Source organism: Dasypus novemcinctus, chromosome 4, assembly GCF_030445035.2.
Source record: "Dasypus novemcinctus isolate mDasNov1 chromosome 4, mDasNov1.1.hap2, whole genome shotgun sequence".
NCBI lineage: Eukaryota > Metazoa > Chordata > Mammalia > Cingulata > Dasypodidae > Dasypus > Dasypus novemcinctus.
In genome coordinates this window covers 85,725,816-85,740,798 of record NC_080676.1, presented here as the reverse complement: position 1 = coordinate 85,740,798, position 14,983 = coordinate 85,725,816, and the positions used below count along the sequence as shown (strand labels likewise).

General features: G+C 37.0%; 1 long non-coding RNA gene across 1 annotated transcript in view; it reads right to left on the bottom strand.

The window, feature by feature from the left end:
• Positions 1-375: 375 nt before the first annotated feature.
• Positions 376-14,983, bottom strand: part of LOC131278340 (uncharacterized) — a 34,358-nt gene continuing 19,750 nt past the window's right edge. Inside the window, exon 2 of the long non-coding RNA XR_009185686.1 lies at positions 376-5,453. This is a non-coding gene — a long non-coding RNA (uncharacterized lncRNA). The remainder of the gene's footprint in view (positions 5,454-14,983) is intronic.

Sequence of the window (14,983 nt, the reverse complement as noted above, 5' to 3'; positions counted from 1 at the left end):
ACTTATAAATACAAGAAAATGTGATATAAAGAGAAACCAAAAATGCTTTTGCTGGGGTTTAATATACTAATTATAAACCATTCTTCAGCTCTAATTTATTTATTTCAGTGGGTCCAGTGCTGGGCAAATACGTTGCCAAATTTGAGTTCCTCTGGATAACCAAAATCCATAAAGCTCAATTTCTTTTATGTGTTATAATCCAAAATTTTGTAGTCATATTCTCTTTCCCCCAGAAACTCTGAATGAGTGTTTTGTTTTAATAAAAAGATGAAATTCTATTCTCCATCTTATATATCTGGTGGTCTTTCTACAATTCTACAGTGTAGGGAACTGTAAGGCTTTACTGGTAGAAAGGTAATAAGAATCAGGGCACAATTCAGTCTTAATTGCCAAAGATGATAACAAGTTGGCATGTTTATGTACACAGTTTTGGGAAAACATTGGGATTTGGAGAAATGTACAATGCTTATATTTTTTGTGCAATGCTTTAATTTTCCTTTTGCGGTTTCATTAACTGTCATTTCCAGGTGACTTAAATTGTCTAGGGACATAAGATCACACACAGACACAGAGCATACATACACCTTGGATAGCTCCTAAAATATACTTAACATATTAGCTTTAAGAGAAAAAGGTATTATTAAAAATTAAATTACATAATTACAATATTATAAGTTATTTATTTTTGTTGGTTTTCAATTTTTATTACAACCAGAATGATAAAGTGATGATCTCTAAGCTAATGTATATCTCTTAGTAGAATTGCAAATCATTCAAAGAAAAGAATTAGGAAAAAACAAGAATGAAAACAAAGTACATGAATTCATTGATTACATCTGTTGTTTTCTCATTCTGGGATCAGTTACTGTCTTCATTTACAGCTTCTTTCTCTGATTTATTGTATTTATTGAGTTCTGAAAAGTCAGCTTTTGCTTGGAAAACAGCTTTCCTCAATCAGCCAATATATTTTTCTGAATTTTACATACGACCACAAAATAGCCCCATTTCTTCCATGTGCTAACTAAGATGTAAAACTGTAAGGTAAATGAGGAGCAGAGGAGATAGTTGTTTTTGGAAGCGAATTATGCTAAATCCTACCTCACTCTCTTAGTCTGGTACCTTTAAAATGCCCTATGTTTGTATCCTAAATCCAAAGATGTCATTTCTTTTGAAATCAGGTAAATGTAGTCTTAGTGTCATCATTACTTATGTAAAACCTGTTTTCGAATAATGAAGATGTGATGATGTCAAAGAGGGTATCTATTGTGATGATCCAGAAGATGGAATAAGAACAAGTAGTGCTGACAGTTACTGAGAAAATGAAAGAATTTTCTAGGAGTTAGATCTCGGGCTGCTTTATGAGTTAATGGATTCTTTAACCCAGCAAATGTTCAAGCAGAGGCTTGATAATTTTTGCCAGAGATGTAAAGATGATTCTTGCCTGCCGTAACGGTTTGAATTTTGTGAATCCCAACAAGCAAAAGATTATGCTTGAAATAAATCCATTCCTTTGGGTGTGAGACCCATTTGACTGGATTATGTCAGCAGAGCATGATTCATGTTGAGTCTGCACCCCTTGCTGGGTCTGATGCAAATGGACTCAGTCAGACAGAGGGGTGGGGAAAAGGAAACTGTCATATTTGATTCTGCAATGTGAGAGAGAGGATTGCTCAAGCACAGGGCCCCCAGTGGCTGGGCCCACAGAGCAGCTCAAGAGGAGACCAGCCCTGCTATATGCCTGATAACTTACTGCTGAGCTTGGGGAGAGAGTTGAACAGCTGAGACTGATACAGGCAGCCTGGAAAGAGACAAGCCGTATGCCAGCTTGCAGCTGAAATTGTGAAGGAAGTAGAGCAGCTGAGCCTGAGAGAGAAAGCCCAGAGGGGAAGGCAGAGGCCAGGCAGAGATGGCCCACCATCTTGCTTCAACACATGGTAGCTGACTTTGTGAGAAAGCACCTCCTATGGTGACTTGAGTTGGACTTTTCATGGCATTGGTGCTGTAAGATTTTACCCCAAATAAATACCCTTAATAAAAGCCAACACATTTCTGGTAGTTTGCATTGGTAGTGCTTTGGCAAACTAAAACATCTGCACTGAGCAACATGCTGGCCAAAGACCTTTTGTCTTTCAGCTAACTAATATTCCATAGTTTCATGTTTATTGATTTTAGTTCTTGGGATAAATAAAATTTTAGTTACATGTATTTGCTTTCGCGTACTGAATAATGAGAAGTGAAACCCTTATGAAACAAACACAAATAATCCGGGTGTCAGCTGAGACAGATTCTCAGAATGAGTTGTTTATTACTCAACAGAAATCACTGAGAAAAATACACTGTCTGATTCAGATATTATGAAAAACTTGGTTGTAATTTAAGAAAGTTCTGCAGGTAAACCTAGATAACATGATCACTAGCAAATATTCCTTTAATAAATATTTATTTGTGTCTCTTTTATGTGAGGTGTTGTAGACTCTGGGAAGCCAATGGTAAAGGAGAAAGACACAATCTTCTGTAGCATATAATCTAGTAGACTATTCTATATGATTAATTAACAATCAAGTGAATAAAAATAATTGCAAAATACGATAAATATCAAGAAGGAGTGCAACATTGCACTAATATTAAAAATAATGAGCACTGGGTGTGCCACCTTAATTAGAGTAGTTTGGAAAGTGCTTTCTGAGGAAGTGAGATCTAAAAGACCTAGGGCAAACATTCCAGGCTGTAGGAACAGGAGGTGCAAAAGTGCCAAGGTGAGAGGTTGGAGATAGTGAATGAAGGCCAGAGCAGGAGAAGCCTGGTGAGCAACGGCACAAGAGACAAAGAGGACACTGGAGTCACGGGCACAGGGAGAATATCATGGGGCCTTGGTAAAGCTTTGAAGTGTGTTCTAGGTGCAATACAAGGCTATAGAAAAATATCAAGCAGAGGATTTATATGACCTGATTTGCATTTCAAGAAGATAACTCTGGATACTGCTGTAATGAAATGCAAGGGAACAGGAACAAGGGAAGCAAGGGGGTGGTTAGGAAGCTGTTGCCCTAATTCCATAAAGTGAGCCTTAATTCCATAAAGTGATGGGGGCCTGGTATAAAGGGAGGAAGGGACAGAGAGAAGAAGGGACAGGTCAGGGGTGGACTCAACATGACTTGGGAAAGGAAGGTGACAGAAAAGACTGCTCACTATGCTTTACAATACATTAATAAACTCCCAAAGAATTGGGGGGGGAGGCGTGGGGAGGAATTGTTTTTTAGTCTTTTTTCTTGCTACTCTGTTTTATTTTCTTCATTTTATTCTTATTTTTGATTTTTGATAAATCGTTTTGTGTTTTACTAGAGAGTGAGGATCTGTTTTTCTTTCATGTCTTATTGAAGACAGTGTGACAATATCTATAAATATGTTGCTTTGGGGGTTTTATTTGGATCTTCTTAACTATTAGGTTGCATGATGTTGCCAAACAGGTGTTGCCCATTCTGAGTAAAGTGAAGGTTTTTGTCTGCTTTTATCTGATTTGCCTGCTCAGGAAACTACCTGGATACTTTGTCTCTTCTTTATCTGATGGGGAAAACTATTTTCCCAGTTCTCCAAGGTGAGAACCTGGCAGGAAAGGAGGTGGGGGAAGGCAAGAATGGGGCCAAACTCCTAGAACAGGCATGCACAGGAGGGTCTGACGCGGGTCACAACAGAGCAAGGAAACCTCATTTTACTAAATTTGTGGCTGAGATTCAGAGATGGAGCTGCAACAAGAATGATGTGATACTCATATGCTGATGTAAGATAACCACAGGAAAATAAACTTATAAATGGACGTTAAGTGGTATCTATTGTGAAAATGGATCAGCAATGCAGATCATTATGCAAACATTAAACTATAGTAGGAGCACATTTAATAATGGTTTTCCCTCGAGTTAGTGGTGATTTTATCAAGAATGACTTCTAAAGGTTATGAAGAGATGGGAACAAAGCTAAATATCGCTTGCTCTCCTTCATTTGGTCTTTCTGAAATTATGGCCTTTAATAAGGAGGTATTATTGTCTCCCCCCACCAAGTTCTTTTGTGGTTTCCACGATCATGAAGAGAGAAAACAACTAGAACTCAACTTCTTTTATTTTTCTATCCTGAAGTTTATAAGAAAACTAGGTGATGAATAACTTGCTTCTAATCTCAGTTGTGGAAGAAAGGATTTTATTTTTACTGCCCACTTATTTTATAGCTTTTTGAGTGTGGGTGCAAAAAGAGCAAGAGTCTTCCCAACCAGCTTGAATTCAAAACTTAATAAAAAATAATCAAAAAGCAAGAGAGAATCCCGAAGTCTTTTGTGAAAATGGTAGTGCCTTCTGGTGGTAACAATTAATGTTATTAATCAGAGTAGTGAGTGTATTGCTTGTTGTACTGAACATGGAGGTTATAAAATTCTAATAATATGAATAGACCAAGACCTAAGTCCAGTGAAATAATCCAAAGATGGGAAAACAAAGGAAAAAAAGAGAAAGAAATCAGGAATCAGAGATCTGAATAATACCTAAAGTAGCACATTCTAGATAATAATGTTAACTAGCAACTAACTAGCTTTTTAAAGGTTTGATGTGTTTTCATGCACATATATTTTAATTATAAAATTATATCCATATTATGAATGCACATTTATAGTTTTTATATTTTTACTATTTATTCTAAAATTGCTCATTAACATTAGGTAATTTTAAAAATTTAATTAATTTCATTGTTCCTTTTTCTTATCTTCCTTCTATTCTTAGTTAGACTTATTCTCTGGTCAGGCTTTTGACTCCTTTGTAAACATCAGTACTTCTCTGCTGGAGAATTATCCAATGCTATCCATTATATCTGCCCACTCTCAGAACGTTTATATATAGGTAAGTGATGATATTCCCTATAAATTCCAAATGCTAAGTAAGCACAAAGATAGCTGCTGATTAGTCATATCCTTGGCATCTTTAATAAAAGACTCATTTAAAAGTGCCTGTAAAAGTTTAGACAAATCTAGTCCAGAATAAGTTACAACTATTTCTTTATGAAAGTCATAGCCCAACTGCCAGTAGTTGCGGACTCTTCCTATGACTTCATCTGAAGAGTATTGAGCTTGTTGAATTAGTTATCCACTGCTGTGTGACAACAGTACAACAAACTCAGCAGCTGAAAACCACACACATTAACTATCTCACAGATTTTGTGGGTCAGGAATCTGAGCATGGCTTAGCTGGATCCTCAAAAAGGCAGCATCTGAGGCTCAGCTAGGGAAGGATCTGCTTCCATCCTCACGTGGTTGTGGGCAGCATTCAGTTTCTTGTGGACCACCAGACTGAGGGCCTCAGGCTGTTGCTGGCTGTCCGCTGGAGGCCACGCTCATATTCTTGCCACATGGCCCTCTCCACACACAGCTCACAGCAGGACAGCTTGCATCTTCAGAGCCACAAGAGAGAAAGGACCTCCTAGCAAGAGAGGCATAGTTACCTTATGTCAGGAAAACACATAAACATACTTACATATATCCCATTACCTTGGCTGTACTCTATTGGTTAAAAGTAAGTCACAATTCCCATCCATACTCAAAGACAGGACACTACACAAAAACATGAATACCAGTAGGCAGACACCATAGAGGCTACTCTAGAGTCTGTGTGCCACACTTGTTTACCCCTATCCTGCGGATGCTGAAAACGTTACTTAATTTTTCTTCATTTGTTGTTTTCTTCTTATGCAATGAACTTTGACTGCAGTTCACGATATATCCTTAAGCTCCAAAACTTAAAATTAGAGCAATTTCCATACAAATCATGATTTAATGGCAAGAATGTTCTATAGCTTGATTTTAGCTTCAATGCATTGTATTTATTATGTTTATTACATATTTCCTACCTTTCTAATTGAATTGTAAGTAATTTTTCTTTTTCTACATCCTGCATACTATCAACAACATTTTAGCTTCCAATTTATATTTAAGAAAGTACCACTTTGCTTATGTGTCTTATTGCAATTGCTCCTCATTTGGAAATTGACTCAGTCTTCAGCCTCCTCCTCCTTCTTTCTGGCACCTTTCCCAGTTCTCCCCTTCAAAATCAGACATACTTGCAAATTTCCTTCACAATCCCTTTTCATAGCTGATACTGTCATCACTTTGCCACTTCACCCTGACTTCTCTCTCCAAGGTTGTTGGGTTTTTCCCCTCAAAAAGAAGGACTGTGATTATTCTGTGTAGTTCTCAAAGACAGAATGAAGATTAATAGTTGGAAGTCAGAGTAAGAAAAATTGTAACTCAGTTTGTGGAAGACCTTTCTAATAACTATAACTATGTGACAGTCCCTGGACCGGCCCAGGTAGAGCTGGCCATTTGTCAGTGCCCCTGGAGAAGGAATAGCAGCATTGCAGGAGCATGCTTTAGAGGGCTGCTTCCTTCCAGATCCCTCTAACTCTTAAGAGTCCATCATTCAGAGACCTTTTTTTCTCCCTAAACATATTTTTTTCCATCTTTTTCTCCAAAGTCTAAGTAAAAATAAAATAAAATTAAACTTCCTTGGCATAGCCTCCAAATTAACATCTTCAGGATGCTTGTGTTTCTCCTTCTGTGCCCTACACTTTGTCTTTGCACTTTGGACTTTGTTCCTGTCCATCCAGGGTTTATGTCCCTCCTGTTATCACCAGTGCTGTCAGCTACTAGGGCTATGATTAGTTTTAGCTGCATCCCAAATTTCATTTTTATTTTCCACTTTCATTTTATGGTTAGCATGAACTGACATGGAAATATGAAGGACTACATTGGCATTAAAATTAAAGGGAAACCTTGCCTTATCCCCATAATCTCTTAAATTTCTTTTCCCATCTACTCATCCACCAAGTTTAAATACAATTTATCATATATCTCTACAAGCTAATTGTAGCAGCACATTATTACATGCTTTCATATCAAAGGAAAAACCCCTACTTTGTTAGAGGCTTTCCTTGATTTAAAGATATAAATGTACATCCTGCCTTCCCTTTTTTGGTTATATTTAGTGTCCACAAGAGTCAGCCATTTTCCATCCTACTGAGAATGCTCTACTATGCTCTATTCTTAATATAAACTCTATCTTTCCAGCCAGTCTTTAAACTCCATGAGACTAAGCTCTTACCCTAATATCTAATATCATGTAACAAGAAAGACAATGGAAATTCCACCTAAATTGGAGAAAGTATAAGAGTAAGATGAAGGCGTTTAAGAACAGCTACCTTTGAGAGAAGCATTAAATAGTGTGTTGATCGTCAATGAATGTAAAGGTTTTAAAGGTGAGAATGATGTGTTCTTGCAAAGATTTAATGTTTGGTGTGAGAGAGCATAGATGACCTAGGATAATCTCTATCAGCTGCAGGAAGGTGCTTACTTATCCGGTGTCAGAATGACCCCAGTTGTTAATTAGTCACACAGGACCTGCCCTCGATGTTAAATGTTAGCTTCATAAAGACTTTCATGGCTAATGTCACATCTAGATTGTTATTGCTAGTACATAGTTTGTGGAATCACTCATGCTCTTTATCAGCCTAGTAATTCCAGTATAAAGGACATCACATATGCAAATGCCAATGCAGTAATTGGCACACTACAGACACTCAGTACAAGCCAGGTTTCTTCTCTGTCTCGCCACCATTCAGTATTTTTCTATTTTTGCCTAAGTTGTTTAGCAATAAATAATACACCTGAAATGAAAGAGAAATAACAGCCATTTCCTTTCTTTTAAGGTGGAAATTTGGTATTGAAGTTCTTTTTTTTTCCTGAGAGGCTTATCCTGCATTATCTATTTGAATGCAAAAGCTCTGCAGAGGCAAGCAAGACAAAAATGCTCTATCAGCCTTTTGTATGGTCTTCTAACATCATTAAACCTGGAAAAACCTATTTGGTCTATCAAATTTACATTTGCCTAGTAGCTCATATTTTCCAGATTGCTTTCCCTCCCAGGAGTCAAATTTACTTTCCTATATTGTCCTTGATGCTTTTATATTAAGTGAAAAAAGCAACAAACATATACATAATGCCACTACCTCCATCACCACTACCACATACACACCCAGACACACACTTTCACCCCTTTCTGCAGATTTGCAAAGATTATATCATACTTGATTTCTTTTATATCCCTGGTGAATCGGCATGTTAATTTATTTTCAAGGTTACTTATATGAATGAATAGATGAAAGCTTGAGAAGAAGTTGTGATTTATCTGTGTGTGTCAGCAGGGGTCAGGGAGGTGGGGTAGGAGCAGGGATGATGCCATAATCAGCTTTGTAGGAAGCTAATGTCATAATACATACTAGCCCCCACAATCTCCAACACCTATCAAATTTCTAGTCTCATGATAAATGCACATCTTAGGGATGCTTAGTCTTTTCCTTTCTTTTTTTCTTTTTTTTCCTTGAAGAGAAAAGACTTTAAAATGAACTCTTGAGCTGAGAGGATAAATGGCTGCTAAATTATCTCAATGAATGCAAAAATAACATGCCTGTTGATCAATTATTTGAATAAGTTGTTTTCTCCTATCACTCTAATCCAGGGAGGTAGGAGTGTAACGTCTTAGAAAGAGGAAAGATATATAAATCATTTGGGGGACTGCTTTTAGCAAAATATATTGAGTAGTGAAGTCCAGGAATATAACAATGAGCCAAAGTAATAAGTGGGTGTAGTTGCCGAGAGGGGAGCCGAGGTAAAGGGAAGGGGTGCTTCTTGTTTTACTCTTAAAGAGAAAGACTGAGCATTGGAACATTAGACACAGGGCTGTTGAGGGCATGGGAAAAAGAGACCAGAATCCCACTTTTCTACCCTAGTCTTCATATCCAGGGATCACCTGGAGGCTTGGCATTGGCAACCTAGAGTATATAAGTGACTTTCAGGGGCTTCTTCAGGGTCATAATTTTTTTTCAAATGAGAAAATCTTGTACTTCCCCCCTACCTCATTTTTTCAGATCCCTCTTCATTTCTCCAAAATCCTCACATCGTTTTTGGTTATTCCAGGGTTCCCATTGGGATGCCCCACCCAGGACCCCTGCCGTCTACTGCCAAAGTCCCCACTCACACCCACTTCCCCACACACACTTTTATCCCAGAGGAACCAGGAGTCACAGCTAATGACTTTTTAACTCATAAGATATATATGGTAAGAAATAAATGCGTTTTAAAAAGCATATGTGTCTTAGAAAAGCTGCTATTTAATATAAATAAATCAAGGAAATCGATTAGAAAGCATCTGAAGAAACTTTTATCTTTACACATCCATCACAAACATCTGGGAATTTTTGAAAACAGAAAACTTTGCAAAATACATTAAACCTTAAATATTTATTGATGGGAATATAATAGATTCCTCTGCTTATTAATTCTCACACCAAAAATCAGAATTACAATGCCCATTCATTTCCTTAATCCTTACAAAAACTATATGGAAAGGTTTTTAGGGGAATACCAATTTACTAAGAAATCCTGGTCTGTATATGGGGCTGCAGAAAAACCATTTACATCAGCATCTGTTTATTTACACCCCTGGCAGGAACCGAGGAAGATATATATAATTATTAACATCATTTTAGGAAAATTTTATGGTTTAGATGAATTTTATGTATGTACTTCTGGATAAAAGAGCTTCCACTCTCCTCTTCCAAGTTTCTGGATGGATAATTGAGAAGTATCCTTATGAAGCAGAAGCAATCTTTAAAAAACCAGTTGTTTAAATTACTTAGCCTTGTGATATTTTCTACTACCACAAATCCAAAATAAAATTTGGAAATAAAATTTATTTTTGAGAATAAGATTTCATGTTACTAATTTAAATTCTTTCTTTTCATAAAAAGTCTTATTCTCATTAATGGAATTTATAAATTATTGCTACAAATTTGATCTTATAAAATAATTTAATATTAACAAATACAGCAAATTCGTTTAAAGGAATTTCTATAAATTTTATTTTTAAAATTTCTTCTGCTCTCAAATACTGTTTGAAATTAATGTTCTACATTAAAAGGTGAGTAAAGAATTTGTTCATCATTTGTATTATAGCTCTCTGGGTTTGGGATAAAATAAATTATCTATATTTTAGTGAACAAAGTTTATTCTGATGTTGTTAATTTATAATCTATTTATTTTAAAACATGGGCTTATTGACAATGTCTGAAGAAATATATTTACTAAATATTTTGATAAAGAAAACATCAATACAGAAGAGTATTTTCACAACATTTGCTCTTGTCTATTGGTATACAAATAGGAATATTGGTTAAAAATGATTCTCACCTGTTTATTGAAGCAGTTCCAGAGGTTTGATAAACATACATCAAAACAAATTAACAAATCCAATGAAAAAAAAATAACCAAAGTAATAATATCAAACCTTGGGGGCTATTAGATAATTTATAGGTCAGCCAATCCAACCAATCCTCTGACAGTTAAGCACCTATTACTGCTAGGTATAGGACACTTTGGCCAATACAAATAAGAATAAAAATGATTTTGTTTTCAATGACTTTAGATTGGACAAGTAAGGTAAAAAATATGAAATTTAACTAAAAAGATTTAAATCACAGTTGAAGAATCTACTTAAACTGATGCCCCAAAAGAGCATTTTATCAACTGTGCAAAGAATTAATTAACAATCCAATTATTCTTTTCAGAGGAAGCCATTCAATCTATTCATTGATTGTTACATGGAAAGGAGTTCCATATATACTCTTTAAAAGCTACAATACATTCATTTTAAAAACTCAATTCAGCTCTCTCTTAGTTTAGGTGTTTCAGTGACATCACCATATAGTGCATTCCTTGAAATACAACACATATTTCAGGACGTTAAATCAGAGTTTATATTAGGATATAACATTAGACTCTCTGATGCAAGTTCTTTTTGATTCGTGTGGTAAGAAGAGCCAGTAAGATGTGACTAATATAGAAGAAATGGACAAGAAGGAGATTTCAACTGAAGCGTTCTAACTTTTGCAGATTACTGGTTAAATCTAAGTTACTGAAGTGCCGCATTTAAGGAAATAATTGCTAGTAAGACTATGAAATGGTGGAGATTTGGGGACAGGAGTTATATTGGTTCCTCTAGTCAAGGGTTTTGAGCTCGGAATCTTTCCTCTTCATTGCTCTCTTTTTCTAACAGTACACTAGGATGAGGAAAGCCCCTCCCTCCCTCTTTCTCTTTCCCCTTTCCCATTATTAATTCTGCCAAAAAGAAAGTTCACTTTTTTGGGGGATGTTTCTGTTGCCACAACCTTGAGTACAATGTTATTTATCCTCCAAAAGTTTTGACCCTGGGATTCAGGGTGTTTCCCTCTTTGATATCTCTTCAGATATCACTATCTTCTGTTGTCTCCTGCAGTATAACACATTTTATTGTAATGAGCATAATTACTGTAAAGGAATCTCAGGGTTGCAACTATAATTGGATCTAATAAGTTACAGCTATGCATTATTCACCTACTAAGTCTGTCTTCTAAATGCTGCAAGCTAAACTCCAGTCACAGCCATGCCCTCTTCTTATTTTGTTCATTAAAGAACTTCTTTGTGAATCCACTTTTGCCCCACACTGCCAACATTTCAGTTCTCAATATTAAGAAACTGAAGATATTATTCTTCAAAATACACATACAAACATGTAATCTTAGAGATAGAATAGAAAGAATATTAGAGGTTATCTACTCTATCCCTTTCCTTATAAAATGGGATGAGAACATTCAGATCATTGGAGGTAGCAATCACAAAGTGAGATTAGGCAGTAGTCAACTAGCCCCAAAGTCAGTCTTCATAGTCTGTACTCCTTTATCATAAATACACTAGCATTTTCTTTTCTCTTCTGTATTAAATTGTACAAACTCCAATAATGAATACAGGAAATTTTGGCACTCTAGCCTGGAGTAAGATTTTCAGGAGTCTGTTATTGACTCACTCTGGTTTTTTGGTTTCTTTTTTTTTTTTTTTAAGATTTATTTTTATTTATTTCTCTCCCCTTCCCCCGTTGTCTGCTCTCTCTGTCCATTCACTGTGTGTTCTTCTGAGTCCACTTGCATTATCTGGAGGCACTGGGAAACTGCATCTCTTTTTTGTTGCATCATCTTACTGAGTCAGCTCTCTGTGTGTGTGGCGCCACTCCTGGGCAGGCTGCATTTTTTTCACGCGGGGCGGCTATCCTTGAGCGGCACAAACCTTGCACGTGAGGCTCCCCTACACAGTGGCACCCCTGCATGCTGCGTGTGGGTCAGCTCATCACACAGGTCAGGAGGCCCTGGGGATTGAACCCTGGACCCTCCATATGGTAGACGGACACTCTATCAGTTGAGTCATGTCCGCTTCCCTGGTTTCTTTTCAGGAAATAGAAAATTAGAACCAGGCATGAATATCCATTCTTTAATCATTAAAAACAGATTTTTTTTTTTTATCCCATAGTAGGGAGCTCTGAAATTAGACCTCAAAATTCTGAATCATCAATGGCTTAGAAGCAGAGACAAAAGAGTTATTCCAAAGTTTCTATACATTGACCTCCTCTGTTTCTGCGACAGAGGCAGGAACTTAGTGAAGACTCAATTCTGGGAGGGATTTCTCTGGGCAGTTCTCTAGGCCAAGCAACAAGTTCCTGCCCTTTATCCTTGGGTACTGCTCTGGACATTCATGAAGTAATTCAAATGCAGATTTTGCATATTGGGGTGGCAAAGATGTTGTCTGGCAATGTAAAAGATTGTGCACTAATTGTGGTGGTGGGGAACCTCTTGTCAGAAGGATAGGTTTTCCAACGTAAGCACATTAGTTTTTACATTGTCCTTTTTTCTTGGGGATTGAGTTGGGAGGGAGTCTGAGAGTCTGGTAGAAGAGGAGATGGGAGAAGAGGCTTGGAGCTCAGCAGGGGTGGTGGATCTGTCAGAGGTGGCAGGCACATGACTCCTCAAGACAGAGTGGGGTGGTAGAGTATCACTGGATTTTTGGAGCAATGATGTCTGATTTTTATAGCTATGTATTCACTTTGCAGAACAAAGAGAAGAGGACTCTTTCTAGAAATCTAAAGATAGAAAAGGCAAATTACCAACTGAAATAGAAAACCTTTTAAATTAACTTTTTTCTCACTATTATTTTCATCCCACCTATTGGTGGTCTAGCTTCTAGTATTTTGTGGAGGATATTAGGAAACTCTAGCCTAAAGTTTTCCATAAATTCACAGGAAAAATTTATGCTTCTTTGTATCTTTTACCTGTGGATAGTGTGATGCAACAAATTTTCAAATGAATATGGATTCTAAATGGGAGGGGTATAAATCTTTTCAGCTTAATTTGCCATTGATTAAATTATTTTCATCAGGTAGAAATATTCGGGGTGTTTTTATTGATCTGTTTGTCAGAATTGGGAAGGTATGGAAAATGAAGTTCATGAAAAGTAAGTGTGTCAAGCAAAGGAGTTTGGCATTTAGTATTATATATGTATGTGTTTGTGAGAGTGGGTATCTCTATATAATTTGATTTAAAGTGTGGGGTAAAGTTGAACAAATGCCTTAACTGGTGAATGAGGGATACCTGGCTTTTTCTTAAATGTGCACCTGGTATCATGAACTGATAATGTTTTGGATGCCTGAGGGCTTTATTTTAATGATTCCAGACACAAGCCTTTATGTTTAGTTTCAGGTTCAAATCCTGGCTCCTGCACTTACTAGCCTTGGGGCCTGAGGCAATTCTTCTAAATAATCTATTTTTCAGTTTCTTCTTGGAGGAAATAGTAGTACTTTCCTTCTAGGGTTGTTGTGAGGTATTCATGAATTAATGGTTTTAAGGTGCTGCATGGCCATAACTGGGGCATAAGTATTAGTTACTACTCTTCCTAGTAACCATACTGCTATCATATTATTTAGCCTCACAAAGACTGTGCTTCTAACACTGATTAGCCATCTTTCATACTTCTGGCCACAAGGTGACCAGATAAAAGAATGAGAATGGTAAGTAAAAAATTTAACCATCAAAGTATATGCCCTGTCGATAACATTTCCTAAGGACAAACATTGTTATTGGATCAGGCAAATTTGTTATAGGCAAGGCGGATAAATAAGTTTATGGATTACTGGCAGGTTAAAAACTTTTTGAGGAGGTCCAGAGACCCCTAGTCCTAATGTGTAAATTTTAGATGTACGAGGTCCTTTTTCTGGGCACAAGATTGTGTGTATATCATCAGATTCTCAAAGGAGTGCACAGCCTCCCCTATAAGGCTCGTACGTCCATGGCTATCAAGGCTGGACTTTTCCTCCAAATATATACATGTTCAGTGGAATAGTCACCACTGGGCCTGGAATACCTTCCCTTTTTCCTTTTCCAAAGCACATGCCATAGTTATTTAGGAAAAAACCTTCCTTTCTTTTTCCTCCTCTTTCATAGCTTCCATTTCCCACTAACTCTTGCACCTGCCTGCCATTTCCTAAATGCCAGTGTGAGTAATGAGTGCCAGAGGCAGCAGATGGGAAGGTAAGCTTTCCTTGTCTGCATTCATATATTAGCCAGTAGGATTTCTTGTTTCTTCACATAACATACCTCTCAGTTGACCACTAAATAGTCAGATAAGATGTGAGAGGCATTAGGTACTTGTTCAGTACTACTGTCTGAGTCAAAGATTACCCAAGACTCAACAGAAAACCTCATTTTGCATTTACTTACTATTCTCACTTAAACCTCGGGCATGAAGGTACTTTTGGAGCCCTCCGATGAGACATTGCATCTGGAACTCACCTCTCATGTTTTGTCCCAGACCTGGCTATTGGAACTTTGTTAGAATTGGTGCAATTTTACTGTAAATCTACCCTAACCCTGACCTTAAAATTAGTTTCATTATGTTATAGGGCTTTTCAAATCCCCACCAAATTCATAAAGAAATCCATCCTTCCGATTGTGTGAGTGGCTCTGAATTTTGGGAAGTGTATGGTGGTCATACATTCCCTAAAACAGTCTGCTCTCAATTATTCAGGGATTTGTTCTCAGG